Here is a 15,150-nt window from a genome sequence, read left to right as displayed (position 1 = left end):
AGTTTGATTGCATTCTCAAAATTTTGAATGAATTCTGAGGGGCCACGAAGACTTGGAATTTTCCAAGTCTCCACAGTTGGTGCACCACTTAGCTGGTTCGATCGTTGAAGCATCACTTTGACTGCTTTAGCGGTAGTCTCTAAAGTGCCACTTGACTGCTTCAATGGCCGACTACCAGCTGGATAGGGGCGTTTAAGTGGCCCTTGTTCTCTTTTGCGGAGGGCGCTAAAACAACCATGGTCCGCTTTAGCAGATTGGCACGCTAAGCGGGTACTGTTAAAGAAGGACTTGAATGATTTAACAGTGACCGCTAAAGTGGCCAATTGTTCTGCTTTAGTGGTGACCGCTAAACCGGACCATTTCAGTGGCACCTGGCACCTAGTTAGATAAATAATTCTTTTCTTGATTTTCTTCATCATTTTGAGACTTGGAGGTTGGGTCGAGTTTTTGGGCATTTTCTTTCATTTTTTAATATTGGGCAAGCTCCAAACTCCTATTTTAACAATTTTTCTTTGAATCCTATTATTTAAATCTTGTTTAAACTCGGATTTAAAGGTGAAATTTGGGAGTTTTGGATTGAAAGACACAAATTAGCATTTCTTCGATTCAAAACCCCAATTTCACTTGGGTTTTCTCTTATGATTTTTTTAATAGTGGGAAATATATTTTTGGACAAAACTTTGATTGTACCTTTCTTTTTTCAAAAATTCATTTTGGGGGTCCGTTTTGACTCCGATTCAAAAGTGGGCAATAAGGGTATTGTTGAGTGAAAAGTTTGTCACTCATTTGTATCTCATTTCTTACACACTATGGTAAATCAATTGAATATTTGATACTAATTCTTTAATGAAATGCACTATTTCCAGTGTTTCTGATCTTATAAGGAAATTTGATGAAAAAGAAGTAAAGGAAAATCTGAAAAAGAAGGATACGACCCCTCAGATGTTGCTATCGCACTATAAGGGTTGTGATTGTACTAAGGTACTGGAAGGCAAAGATGTCGTGATTGTGACGGTCAATGCTTGCAAAAGAACTGCTATCGCGAGCCGATGGCCCGTGATCGTTGGGACTCATGTATAAAATATATCGCGATCGCGACAAATAGAATGCGATTTTGAATGGTTGCAAAAAGTTCAGCGGCTGGCTTTTAAATTCACATGGCTCGGTCCCAAAAATAAAAGGCTCAACCCTTCAGAATTCGATCATCTAAATTTCCAGTTATTGAGAGTGAAGAACACTATTCTGAGTGCAAAACAATTGTGGGTGATTCCCAAAAGAGAATTTAGCTATTTTATTGAATTTGAAGCCTGGAGATTATATTAATTTTGCTTTGCATGGATGAAATGAATGCTAATTTTGGTATGTCTCTCTCCTTTATTTTCATGAGTAGCTAAATTTATCTCTTAGGGTTATGCCTAATTATATGATGATTAATGTATGGGTTCTGATTATTTGCCCAATTAATTAGTTATTGATGATGGGTTTTGCTTTTGTTCCATTCTTAATTGAGAATTGGCGGTTGAAAACCTCAATTATCCTTAATCCCATATCATCCTTAAAAGAGGGGATATAGGTGAGGAATAATTGAACCCATATAATCCTTAAAAAAAGGATATGGGTTAGGAATACTTGAGAAAAATAACTTAAGTTTGCTTATTTAATAGCATATCTTAGAAATAAGAATGTTAATTAACGTAGTAGATTGGTAAATTTGATACACTTGTGAGGTGTTCGAAAGAACCCACTTGTGAGTTTGGTATTTTATTGAAAGATTAACATCACTACCTCTAAATCTAACCTACCCAAAACCCTTGACTAAACATGGATGAATAATTGACAACCCATGCATGACTTTCACCTAGGATTGCATAATCCCAAGTCTTCTCTCTATTTGATTACACTTTTTGATATTTCAATCTCATACTAGTGTTCAAACATTATTGTTTCAAAATTACTCAAATAACCCCCCCCCCCCCCCCCATTTACTTTTAGTTGTTGGTTAATTTCGCACTACGAGTTAATATCTAGTTAACTACCAACACTCATAGGTCTTGAATTCTACATCTTCACTCATCGTGGATTCAACCCTGACTCTTAGTTGGGTAAATATATTGATGATAATCGCTTTATACCACAACTTGAGTTTAAGTTTGAGCGTTATAAAATGGCGTTGTTGCTGGAGAGTGAAACATAGTTTTTACTTTTGTAATGTTGTTAGTGACCTTGGGTTAGCTGTAGTGTTTTAGTTTACATTATTTGTTGTTTTTGTCTTTTCTTAGATGATGATCCTAACATAAACGATACCATGAGCCAACATGGTAGTAATGATGACGCTTTTTATGGGCTTGAGGATATGGATTATCTTGGAGATGCGAGCCAAGCTAGTGCTATTCGTATTCTACCGATGAAAGGACATAACGTATTTTATGTTACTAGTGTGATGCTTCATTTGCTTCAAATGAAAAGGTTATATGGAGGCCCAACACATGAAGATGCTAATCTACACTTGAAGTATTTAATTGATACGTGCACTCCATCTGACATAGCACATAATTCTCAATAATCAATTCGGTTACATTTTTTCCCATTCTCTTTGATGGGAGAAACGGTCTTATGGTTGAGGTCTTTGTCCGCGGGATCTATCACTTCATGGATTGAGCTTATGGATAGATTCTTGGATAGGTACTTTCCTTCTTCTAGGATGTTGTAACTAAGGGACAAAATCACCAACTTTCGCCAACATAATGGCGAACCATTGTATGAAGCGTAGCAACGTTTCAATGGTAAGTTAATGTAATGCCCAAATTATGAGGTTTCAGAGGAAATGCTTCTTCAAATTTTCCATAGGGCATTGGATATATTGTACAAAATGGTAGTTTATAATGCGGATGGGGGTTCTCCTGTCAAATTATCTTAGCGGCAAATTTACTAGATTAAGTGACAAAAAAAAATAGAGGTTGGCACATAAAAGATGCCTAGGTGGCCATAAAAACTCCCTCCGCATCTTTTGTGAGCCAAGCACAAAAAAAAATAATGAAGAAAGGGATACAATAATGGCCAAGGTGATGAATCAACTTGACATTCTTTCTAAACATGTGATAGAGGCCCTTCATAAGGCGGTTAATGCCATTGTTTCCAAGCGTATTAGGGCATATGCTGATAAACAAATAGAGGTTCTTGGTAAGGAGATAAGGTTATTGTTGAACTATTTGGTAGGTTCCTGGCCTACCTATCCAAGGCAAGATGGGAATCAAGGTTAGAAGGATCAAGATTGGTAGATATCCTATCATGATAGGTCTAAGAGGAACGAGTCGAGCCTTATTGATCCAAAACAATTCAAGAATGAAGATGTCCTAGCTCTTATTTTAATGGGGGTTAAGGGGACCGACCAAATAGTAAGGGAGATGAATAGTGACTTCTCTCATTTAAACTAAATCGTGACATCTAATTCGACCTCCATCAAGCAACTATAAATGTAATAGCGCCAAATATCGACACAACTTAATACTAAATGAAAAGAGGGACTACCTAGTGACATAGTGCCCAATCCAAAAAATGACGCCCACATTTCGGCTGTAGTCACTAGGAGTGGCTGAACTCTTCTTGAAAAGTTTGTTGATCTTGGTGAAAATCACAATAATAATAGAAAGAAAATAGAAAAATAAAGCGGCTAGAAAAACTAAGTGATGATGCTCCTAAGCCCAATAAAACGATTGTTGAGGAATCGAAGGTAGTTGAAGAAAATAGTGAGAAGGAGGAGACCCCTAAAATGATCAATAATGATTCTTTAAAAGTGAATGAACTTCTACTTATTCCATTATCACAAATTAAAATTCCCCCTCCATTCCCACAAAGGCTCAAGAAGAAAGAAGACAATACCAAGTTCAAGATATTTCTTGAGAAATTTTGCAACTTATAGATAAATATTCCTTTGATAGAAGCTTTGCAAGAAATGTTAGGGTATGCTAAATTCATAAAGGACTTTCTCTCAAAGAAGCGAGTTATGAATTTTGAAACTATCGAGGTCACTCATAATTGTGGTGCTAAAATGTATAACATAATGGTGATAAAGAAAGAAGATCCGAGTGCATTTACTATTCCTTGCACTATCGGGATGTATGAATTTGCAAAGGCCTTGTGTGATCTTGGGGCATGTATTAACTTGGTGCCATTTGTCGTGTTTCTGAATTCAATCTTAGGTATGCCTATGCCTACCACCATGAGACTTTTAATAGTCGGGCGTTCAATTAAAAATCCCATTGGTGTGTTGTATGACATGTTGGTTAAAGTTGATCGGTTTATCTTTTTAGCTGATTTTGGTATCCTTGATTTTGCAGTTGTTCATAAAGTCCTGATCATTCTTGGTAGGCTATTATTTTCCACTAAAAGGGAGTTGGTGTGGAGTGTGGCGAGATAAAATTTTGGGTAAAGAATAAAGAAGTTTTCTTTAATGTAAGTCCATGAAGCAACCTATGGACTTGCAAGTGATCTCGGTGATTGATGTAATAAATGAAGAATTAGTTAATACCATTGATGTGGATCTTTTAAATGACCCTTTGGTGGGTGTATTATGAAACTTTGGGAGTGAAGAGATTGAAGAATATAAAGAGTTGGTCTCTTTATTGACGTGTCTTAGATCTTATACCGAAAACCCAGCCAAATTGGATCTTGACTTAAAAATTCGTGAAATTCCACCCGCCAAATCGTCCTTTATTAAACCTTATCAATTTGAATTAAAGTCATTGCTCTCTCACCTTCGGTATGTTTTCTTGGATGAGAACAATACTTTTCCAATCATTGTTGTGGGTGGTCTTGAACCTTGTCAAGTGGATGCCTTGAAAGCTATCGTGACGAAGTTCATTCATGCTATCAAATGGACTATAGCGGATATTATAGGCATAAATCTTAGAATTTGTTCCTTTTAAATAAAGTTATAAATCAATCATGTTCCAAGTGTGGAGCATCAAAGGATACTCAACCCACCAGAGGTGGTAAGGAAGGAAATTATAAAGTGCCTTGATATAAGTGTCATCTATCTGATTTCTAATAGCACTTGGGTGAGTCAATTCAATTTATTTCAAAAAAAGGTGGAATGATGGTAGTTCTGAATGAGAATAATTACCTTGTCCTCATCTTTCCAGTCACGGATTGAATGGTGTGTATGGACTATCGTGAATTGAACTCATGGATTGAGAATGGTCATTTTTCCATGCCCTTTATGGATCAAATTTTGGATAGGCTATCTAGTAGGGTTTATTTCTTGATGGCTACTGTTGGTATAGTCAGATTTGTATAGCCCCAAAAGACCAAGAAAAGACCACCTTCACTCATCCATATGACACTTTTACTTTAAAGTACATATCCTTTAGGTTATGCGATGCACCAACCATATTCCAATGATACATATTGTCTATTTTTACGGATATGGTAGGGGACACCATGGAGGTCTTCATGTATGACTTCTCCATGGTTGCAGATACATTTGAGTCTTGCCTTTATAACTTAAGCAAAGTTCTTGAAAGGCTTGTAGAAATCAATCACATCTTGAATAGGGAGAAATGCCACTTTATGGTTAAAAAGGGAATTTTACTTGGTCACAAAATATAGGTAAAAGGTATCCAAGTTGATCAAGCAAAGGTTGAGGAGATTTCTAAATTGCCCCCACTTATCTCCATAAAGGGTGTTGAAGCTTCCTTGGCCACGCCAGGTTCTATAGCTGCTTCATTAAGGACTTCTTAAAGATTTCTCATTTGTTGTGTAAGCTTCTTTAAAAGGAGGTAAAGTTTGATTTTGATGGTGATTGTCTAAAGGTGTTCAATTATCTCAAAGAACTCCTTATGTCAGCTCCTATTATAATAGCTCAAAATTGGTCAATACCCTTTAAACTAATGTGTGATGCAAGTGGTGTTGTCTAGGTGCGGTATTAGGCCAAACAAAAGAGAAGTTTTTCCACCCGATCTATTATGTAATAAAATCATTGAATGATGCTCAATGTAACTGTAAGGTTATGGAACAAATGTTGCTACCGGTGGTGTATGCTTTTGAAAACTTTTGGGCCTACTTGTTGGGCACAAAAGTGCTTGTATACACGCACCATATTGCTCTTAGATATCTTATGAAAAAGTAAGAGGCAAAACCTTATTTAATTAGGCTGATATTTTTCTTACAAAAGTTTGATTTTAAAGTGAAGGATCGAAAGAGGTGTGAAAATCAAGTAGCGACCAACTTTTCCGCCTTCAGACCACTCATGAGAACTTTGGTGAGGTTGACATTGATGAAATTTTGCCCGATGAGATAGTCATGTCACTGTCGGGAAGCATTACACCTTAGTATGCGAACTATGCTAACTATATAATGAGTGGTGCATTTACTGATGATCTTAATCAATACCAAAGGAAGGGGTTTTTATTTGATATGAAAAGTTATTTTTGGGATACACCATTTTTATATAGGGAATGTACAGATGGTGTGATCGTTGGTGTGTCATGGAGGTGGCAATGCGAGATATTCTTGAAGCTTTTTACTTTTCACCATTCGGAGGTCATCATGGTGGGATTCTGATAGCCGCAAAGGTCCTTCAAAGCAAATATTATTTTCTCTCCTCCATTCATAGGGATACTATTGAGATGGTCAAGTCTTGTCATCAATGCTAATTGCAAGGTGGAGTCTCAACGAGGCATGGGATGCCTCTCAAGCCCAATCTTAAAGTTAAGATATTCGATGTGTGGAAGATCGACTTTATGGGTTCCTTCGTGAGCTCTTATGGAAATAAATATATTTTGGTAGTTGTTTCCTACGTCTCAAAATAGGTGGAGGCTATGGCCCTCCTAAACAAAGAAAGAAAAAGTGTTACTTACGTTTTAAAATATTACATCTTTAAGAGGTTCTAAATTCCACAGACCATTATTAGTGATGGTGGCTCTCATTTTTGTAATCGGGTCTTCGATGCTCTACTTGACAAGTATAGGGTGAAACATAAGGTTTCTACCCCATATCACCCCCAAATGTGTGGCCAAGTTGAGGTGTCAAATCATAAAATTAAATCTATCCTTGAGAAAACCATGAATGTTGGCTGTACAAATTAGGCGAGGCAACTCGATGATGCACTTTGGGCATATACAACGGCCTATAAAACTCCCATTGGTATGTCACTCTACTAATTGGTGTTTGGGAAGGTGTTCCATTTACCCGTTGAGTTGGAGCATAAAGATTTGTGAGCTTTAAGGAAATTGAATATGGAAGGGAGAATCCATCCAAATCAAGAGTGACTAAACTCCATGTTTGGCAGATTTCTGACTCAAAACATATGAAAGCTCTACTTTATACAAGGAAAAGATAAAGAGGTTGCATGATGTCAAAATCTTAAAGCGGGATTTTCATGTGGGTGATGATTTACTCTATTACTATTCAAGGTTGAATCTCTTTGTGGGTAAACTTAGGTCAAAGTGGTCGTGGCCATTGGCCATCTCAAATATGTATTCTAGTAGTGCCATTAAATTAGAGGACCCCGAGAAGAAGAAATTTATTGTGAATAGGCAAATATTAAAGCACTACCATGTTGATGGACCTAGAGCGGCCAAGATTGAATCATTTTCCTTTAAGTATCTACAATGATGATAAAAGGTCATCGTGTCATGATGTTAAATCAAGCACTAGATGGGAGGTAATCCATTGTTCTCATGAATTTACATTAGCATTCAATTTTTAGATTGTTAGAATAGTTTTGCTATTTTTTTTATTTCACATAATCTTGGCACTTTGTAGGTGTTTTGAATAGGTTGAGAGACAAAAAATAGGACAACATCGAGTTTGAAAAAGTAGCAGCTAAAAAAAATAGGGGAGTTGAATAGGGAAGCAAAAGTGACTCAGTTTTTGTGATTGTGACACACTGATCACGATCGCCAAAGGCGTGTCACAATCGCGGCACAACATGCCAAAGTAATATCATGATAGCTTTACTACAATTAGGATCCTTCCAGATAATACAGTTCAGGGAGCCCCTTTAACTCTTTTATGCTTTCATGATATGCAGTGAAGACCCTACACCTTTTAAGTTGGGGGTGTGGCCCTTGCTCCATATTTAATTACTCATATTTGGTTTTTAATATTTGGATTCATATTTTATATGTGGTTTGTAATATTTGGGTGGTATCTTGATGTTTTGTTGTGTATATTAGGTACCCTATTGAGCTTATGCTTTATACAGATTTTGTGGATTAGTTATTTTTCTTTCATTTTTGTAATTTCTAGATTTTTATGTCCCTTGTTGATAGTGATATTGGATGACCCTTTTCCTATGATAGATTGAGTGACGACATTCTTATGGGAAATTCATTGTGTTGAGGTGTTGAAGTTGTAGATGCAGGGGAAGTCTGAGTACTTGTGGCTTGATGAATTGGGATTGACTTGGTATCTATAGTGAAGTCTGAGTAGCCATAAGGATTGCCCTTGTTAGATCCTGAATATGAGATGGTGGCTTTCTTGGTGCTAGCGATAGCTAATTTTGCGTGGCAAAATGTAAAACAAGAATCATCTTCCATCAATTTTTTTTTACTAAAATCAAGGGAATAGAAGCGAATGATTTTGTAAAAAATCTATGCCTCTTTTTGTGGCTCCTAATTCTTTAGTTAGTAATAATGTGGTAGATGAATCCTTTTGTTCTTAAGTAGGAAATGCACTTGATCCATATAGAATAGTTTACATGCCATTTGTGGTGAGCATTAGTCGAATGATTCTTGTGCTTACTTGTGTCATCTAGAACTTGCTTCGTTAGTCTTTTAAAGTTAATCTTGATTATGCCCATTTGGAGAAATGATCTTAGGCCATCTTTGTGATTGTTGAAAGCCACTTTAGCCTCAAAATACTACCCATGTATGAATGATATCCCTAGTTACCTATTTTTGCATGTTAACCTTTCCTTGGCAACCACGTTACAAGCCTCTAACTGTTTGAAAGCTATCCATTTCTTTAACCCTACCCTTCTTGAACTTGAAATTGCTAACTTGAGGTTAAAAGCCTAAGTTGGGGGTGTGGTGGAACTTGGAAGAGGTAGCATTGCATGGTCTTGTAAATGAGTTCCTAGAAGTAAATCCATTATGAAAAATGAAAGAGCGAAAGAACGAAAATCAGGAAATTGCAAAATGGAAGAAATGAAAAAAGAGTTCTTTCAAAAAATAGGTGATCTAAAGTGGAAAAGGTAGGAACATCTATGGTTAAAAATAAATAAGGTGGCCAATGATCTAAGTTGATCTAATTAGTGTTACACGGTGTTCAAGGAGGGTGTAGTCACTTTTATCCTAAATGCTTATCCTACCTTTCCCCGACCCTACATTACAAGCTTAAAATTTTCTTTGGGATCTCCAACCTATTGTTTTTGAATTAGTAACGATAAAAAATAAGGGCAAGCATATGCTATGACAATTTTTTGGATTTAGAAATTCTTCATGAGTATGAGTTCTTGCACATTCGTCCCTTGTTGCATGTTAAAAATAGGGTGTGTTGGGACTTCCTTTCATGAAGAGGTATGCAGACTAATATAGATTGGTGAATTTGACATCTTTCGAAAGAAAGGCGAAGGAGCATGTTTTATTTTCTATTAATGGAGAGTCACTTTTTTAAGAATTAGCTGTTTTTACTTGATTATTCTTAAAATTCCTTTGCACTTTAGAAAAGGTGATTGATTTTCGAGGAGGGTTGTATGGTTAGCACTTCTCATGCTATTTGACTAATTGTTAGTGCCAATCAAGTTCAAAATTATGGAGTCCATGTGATTGAAAAGTGTGAGCTTCAAAGTTAGTAGTCTCATTGAGTGTGAAGTAGTGTTTCTTGATGACAAGCAAAGTTTTAAGTTGGGAGTGTTGATAAGTGGAAAATTTGACACTCATTTGTATCTCATTTCTTGCACACTATAGTGATTCAATTGAACATTTGAGACTAATTCTTTAATGAAATTGTCACAACCCGAGTCTATCCCCTAGTCGTAACACGGTGCTTTGATTTACAAGTGACCTCGAGCTAACCCATGGTCTCATATGAACTATAAATACTACGAGAGAGAAGTAACAAGCATTTGGTGGAAGCTAACTGAAATAAATTGACAATGAACAATGAACAAAATAAATGTTATTAAGGTCCAAAATACTCAATAAGACTGAAAAATCTAAACATCTTTCTGACTGTCTAAAAGCCTCTAACCAGAATGAGTTGTTTGGACAAACCCCCAACTAATTCCACTGAATTGAAATTCTAAGATATTGAAGATAAATAACTGATAACTAGTCCCCAATAAATGAGGACTCACCAAGACTCCAGCTGAGTGATACTGAAGTGAATTATGCACTGTCCGGGTACTGAGCATCTGAACCTATAGTATAAGACAATATAGTGAAAATAAGTATGTGATCAGTACTTTGAATATACTGAGTATACAAGATGAGAAACTAATCAATGTGTAAGAACTGAACATGCATGAACATGTAAACTGAATGCAAGACCAAGTATAATCATGTACTAAATAAACTGAATAACTGAATAGTTGAATACAAGGTCATCCATATCTAGACTGAAGCATAAACTGGATACATAAACTAAAATTGATCTGGAGATTGTGGGAGCTAACTACAACCGACATACCCCAATCTGAGCAAAACCAGGGTCCAACCTGCAACCCTAGTTGAAAGGGTGCTAGTACCTTATAAAGTGTACCAACACTGGTTGGTGTGTATCCACTAATCTAATGTCCTAAAGGGTCAGGCCTCTACTAACGGGGGACCCCTTATGACCTATGATACTAACCATCTCATGCCTAACTAACGGTGGAGCCATTATCCCTGTGTTCACTTAGTACTAAATATTACTCCTAATTTAAAGACACTGAAGTATAAATTAAAACATGAATTGATAACTGATATGCTCAAGTTATGGTATTCTAAAAATAACAATGCATGTATAATATGAACTGCTCAATAATATGTAAGTTGACATATGCTTGAGTTTTTAGGTATCGGTTGTTCATTACTCACTAGCTCTGTCGAATATGACAGATCATAATAATATTTAAGATTGATAATGGTAGGAAAAGTCACAAATAATACTCAATATTTCAATAACTAGTCATGATATGGACACTCGCAATTATCAAACATATAGAGACAAGATTATATATGGGAAACAAAGAGTGTTGATTAAACTCATATTTAACCTGGAACCCAATACAAGGATAAAGGGGATTTACTTGAGAGTGAGGGGCTTGGGACTTATTGGGTAGAAAGGACCCGTTAATGAAATTCATTATACCTGAAGGAAAATTGCTTGGAGAATTTTTTGGTATTGAGCTTGAACTTGAAGAACCCTAGTTTCTTTGGAGAGAAGAGATTGCCCCTTTTTGTTTCTCTGGGTGAAATTATGACTTAATCACGAATTTGGAGATTTTTGATCTTTTATACCACCCTTTGGGTAGCCCAAATGATGTGGATTTGGCCTTTAAAAGAATGGGAAAAGACTTAAAAGTACTTGAGAAATCATGCAGGAAATTTCGCTCCCAATCATTATGACTCACCTCACAACTCGTTATGATTGGTCACGAGTCATGGTCTGAGTCATAACTTGAACTCCTGAGGTCTTGGGTCTTTTCTGTTATGAGTATGACTCCCCTCCTAACGGCTTATCACAACTGATCATGAGTTATTAGGTAAAGTCGTAGTCTAAGACTGGGTTTTTGGCAATACACTATTATTATAACAAGTTCCTCCTAACGACTCATTTTCACTGGTGACGAGTCATAGGGTGGGGTCATTATCACTAGGTTAAAACTAAAGATCCTTACTATTGTGATGATGACCTTCATAATGACTCATTATGTCTGGTAACAGTTCATCACGTGAGTCGTAGCCACTGGTAGCCAACTAATACTTAGGAAAAAATTTGCATAACTTTTTGCCATGATATCGAATTGAGTTGAGACTATGGCATTGGAAAACTAAATTAATGGCTTATATTTTGAAATGTCTGGAGCTATAAAACTTGTGTGTATTACTAAAAAGGATTAATTTCTAGTGTTTGTGATCTTATAGTGAAATTTGATGAAAAAGAAGTAAAGGCAAAGCAGGATAGGAAAAAAGTGATAAAAATGGAGAAGGGATAAAGATAGGCCCTAGGATACAACCCTCAGATACCGCGGTCTCACTCTGAGAGTTGCGATCACACTAGGGTCTTGGCAGGCAAAAATATAACGATCAAAAAAAGATTTATTATGATTGGTCTACGCTAGCAAAAGAACTACGATCACGAGTCGATGTCCCATGACAACAGAAACTCATGCAGAGAATATGTTGTGATTGCAACAAACAGGATACGATCGTGAGTGGTCACAAAAACTTTGGGGCAGACTTTTCAATTTATATGGCTCGGTTCCAAAATAAAAAAGGCTCAACCTTTCATAATTCAAGCATCTAAATTTCTATTTTATGAGAATGAATAACACTATTGTGAGTGCAAAACAATTTTTGTTTATTACCAAAAGAGAGTAGCTATTTTATTGAATTTGAAGCTTGGATATTATATATGTTTTGCTTTTAATGGATGAAATAAATGCTAATTTTGGTATATCTCTTTCCTTTATTACAATGAGTTGTTAAATTTATCTCTTAAGGTTATGATTGATTAGGTGGTGATTAATGTATAGGTGTTTATTATTTGTCCAGTTAATTAGTTTTTGGTGATAGGTTTTGCTTTTGTTCCTTGCTTAATTGAGAATTGGGGGTTGCAAACCCCAATTATCCTGGAACCCATATCATCCTTAAAAGAGAGGATATGGGTGATGAACAATTAAACGAATATCATCCTTGACAACCCATGCATGACTCCCACCTCGGATTGCATAACCTCAAGGCGTCTCTCCCTTTGGTTACACTTCTTGATATTTCAACCTCATACTAGTTTTCAAATATTTTTGTTACAAAATTACTCAAACCAGACCCCCATTTACTTTTAATTATTTTTTAATTTTTCAGTACGAGTTAAAATCACTCCTCGTGGATTCGACCTCGACTCTTAGTTGGGTAAATATATTAATGATGATCGCTTTACACCATAATTTGAGTGTTATCAGGTATCATTGTCTTTATTTTGATGTGTAGACTCTATTTTTATGAGTTTTATCTAATTTCTGAGTCTGTGAATGAGGTAAAATCTTGGTGATTAAGACTTTTGATATTCAAAGTAGGTTATGGCTTAACTTCTTCCAGATTGGGTTGGGTGCTTAATAATGGTATAAAAGCATGATATGGGTATAGGTTTGCATCATGAAAAATGTGTTTGGGTGATTCATTTACCGTGTGGGGGGCTCTGTGCATAGTATTTGGTAGTTGTAGGCATTATTTACTATGTGTGATCATGTGGGGTCTTATATGATTTTTTTTGCCTAGTATTGATATATGTATGTTTGGTTGTACACTTTTTGGTGGAAAAAGCCTGTATTTTAGGATTTATCTTGGATCAATGACCTTTTTTCCTTGATTATTCTCTTGATGGTTTATGGACTATATTAAATCATGGATGGTTAGTTGACATAAGTAGATTTTTGCCTCACATTGTAGATATATTGGTTGGATATTAGAAACTCTTATTTTGGTTGGTTGTGAGCGCTACATCCTCATATCAAACTCATTCATGAAGCATTGGTACCACCGTAGAAATACTGAAAATACTGGCTTTTTCTGACAGAAAATGTAACATCTTTAAAAACCCTCTACTGATGTATGTGCTGAAGAGGAGTTGTAGATATTAGTTATATAGGTTGACAAAACCCCAATGGGTCCTAACAGGGAGAAAAGCTCGATAGGTGTATACAGAGGTTATGCGATGACCTCATGCATCACATTATCATCATCATCACCATTATCAACTTCATTGCATTCCATATATTGTTCTTATTTTGTGATTGTATTTCTGTTCTTGACTTGATATTTATCCATTTGTTCTATTTTCTTATACTTGTATTCATTGGATGTGTATATTTGTTCTTTTTCCCATTCTTGTATTTTATATATACGTATACAGTAGAACCATTTGCGGAGATGGTGAGGTCTACCATTTGGGATATTTTTTAATTACAAGTGACGTGTCCATAGTTTGTGTTTATATGCTTTATTTTATGCATTACTCATCTTCCTGTGATACCTACTGAGTATAAGTGGACTATACTTATCCATACTGCGCCTTATCGGTAAGATCCATACATGAATGCACTATAGAGATAACTAATTCACGTAATATTTGGGGTCTATTTGAGGTAGCGGTTGATCTATACATCCGGACTTGACCACTATCTTTTCTTATCTCGACTATGTATTATTGTATTTAGAGATAAGAGTTCATTCCCTTTTTGATATCCTATATATATTTTGACTTCTAGTTGTATTAGTGGTTCTTACACTATAACACTAGGTATTGGGATTTTATTAGGTATCTTTGATTATATTTTTACTATTAGTATGTTTGTGTGGCTCAGTTTCCCTCTAGAAGCCTTTTTTTGAGTTTTGGTATTGATTTTTCTTATTATGTGTTTGGGTAATAGGCTTACTTGTCAAGTTTTGTCACGACAAGTGCCATTATGACCCTTGGTTTTTGGGTAATGATAAATTGGTACCAGAGTAGCTATGTTTATTAGTCTTAAAAGTGTTAGAGTGAAGTGTATAATGGAGTTAAGGATTGATACATAGTTTTCTGTATCTATCTTCGAGAGGATATATAATATCCTTAGGAAACTACCCTTATTTTGTTTCACATTGTGCAGGTCTTTTATACCTTGTGCTTTAAGTCATATTTCACTCTTTTCTATGCAGAAGGTGAGGACTAGATCCTGTGGGGCCAGAGATATAGATCTTTATCTCAGGAGAGAGCCTAGTCTAGAGGGTGAGTTGCGAGTAGTGGTCAGGTTTGATTGAGTTGGAGTAGTGGTCAGGTTTAATTTGGAAGACGGGCACAAGGATCTTTCTCATCTATAGATAGTACTAAGGGACTCTCTCCCGAGCCTCAGGTTAAGCATTTTGGAGTTATGAGGCCTACTTTGGTTCCTCTCAGAGTTCTTCTACCCCAGTCTTGGAGGGGTCATTGATTTAGTTGTTGACTCGTTTGGAGAGTTCTCTTGTG

The 15,150-nt window shown here is 36.1% G+C and overlaps 1 non-coding gene across 1 annotated transcript; it reads right to left on the bottom strand.

The window, feature by feature from the left end:
• Positions 1–2,708: 2,708 nt before the first annotated feature.
• Positions 2,709–2,814, bottom strand: LOC124888255. Its single transcript, XR_007046386.1, has one exon. It is a non-coding gene; the product is annotated as a small nucleolar RNA R71 (small nucleolar RNA).
• Positions 2,815–15,150: the final 12,336 nt, after the last annotated feature.

The sequence above is a fragment of the Capsicum annuum genome, chromosome 10 (assembly GCF_002878395.1).
Source record: "Capsicum annuum cultivar UCD-10X-F1 chromosome 10, UCD10Xv1.1, whole genome shotgun sequence".
NCBI classification, from domain to species: Eukaryota; Viridiplantae; Streptophyta; class Magnoliopsida; order Solanales; family Solanaceae; genus Capsicum; species Capsicum annuum.
The sequence above is the reverse complement of the archived record's forward strand: the minus strand, read 5'-3'. Positions and strand labels throughout refer to the sequence as shown.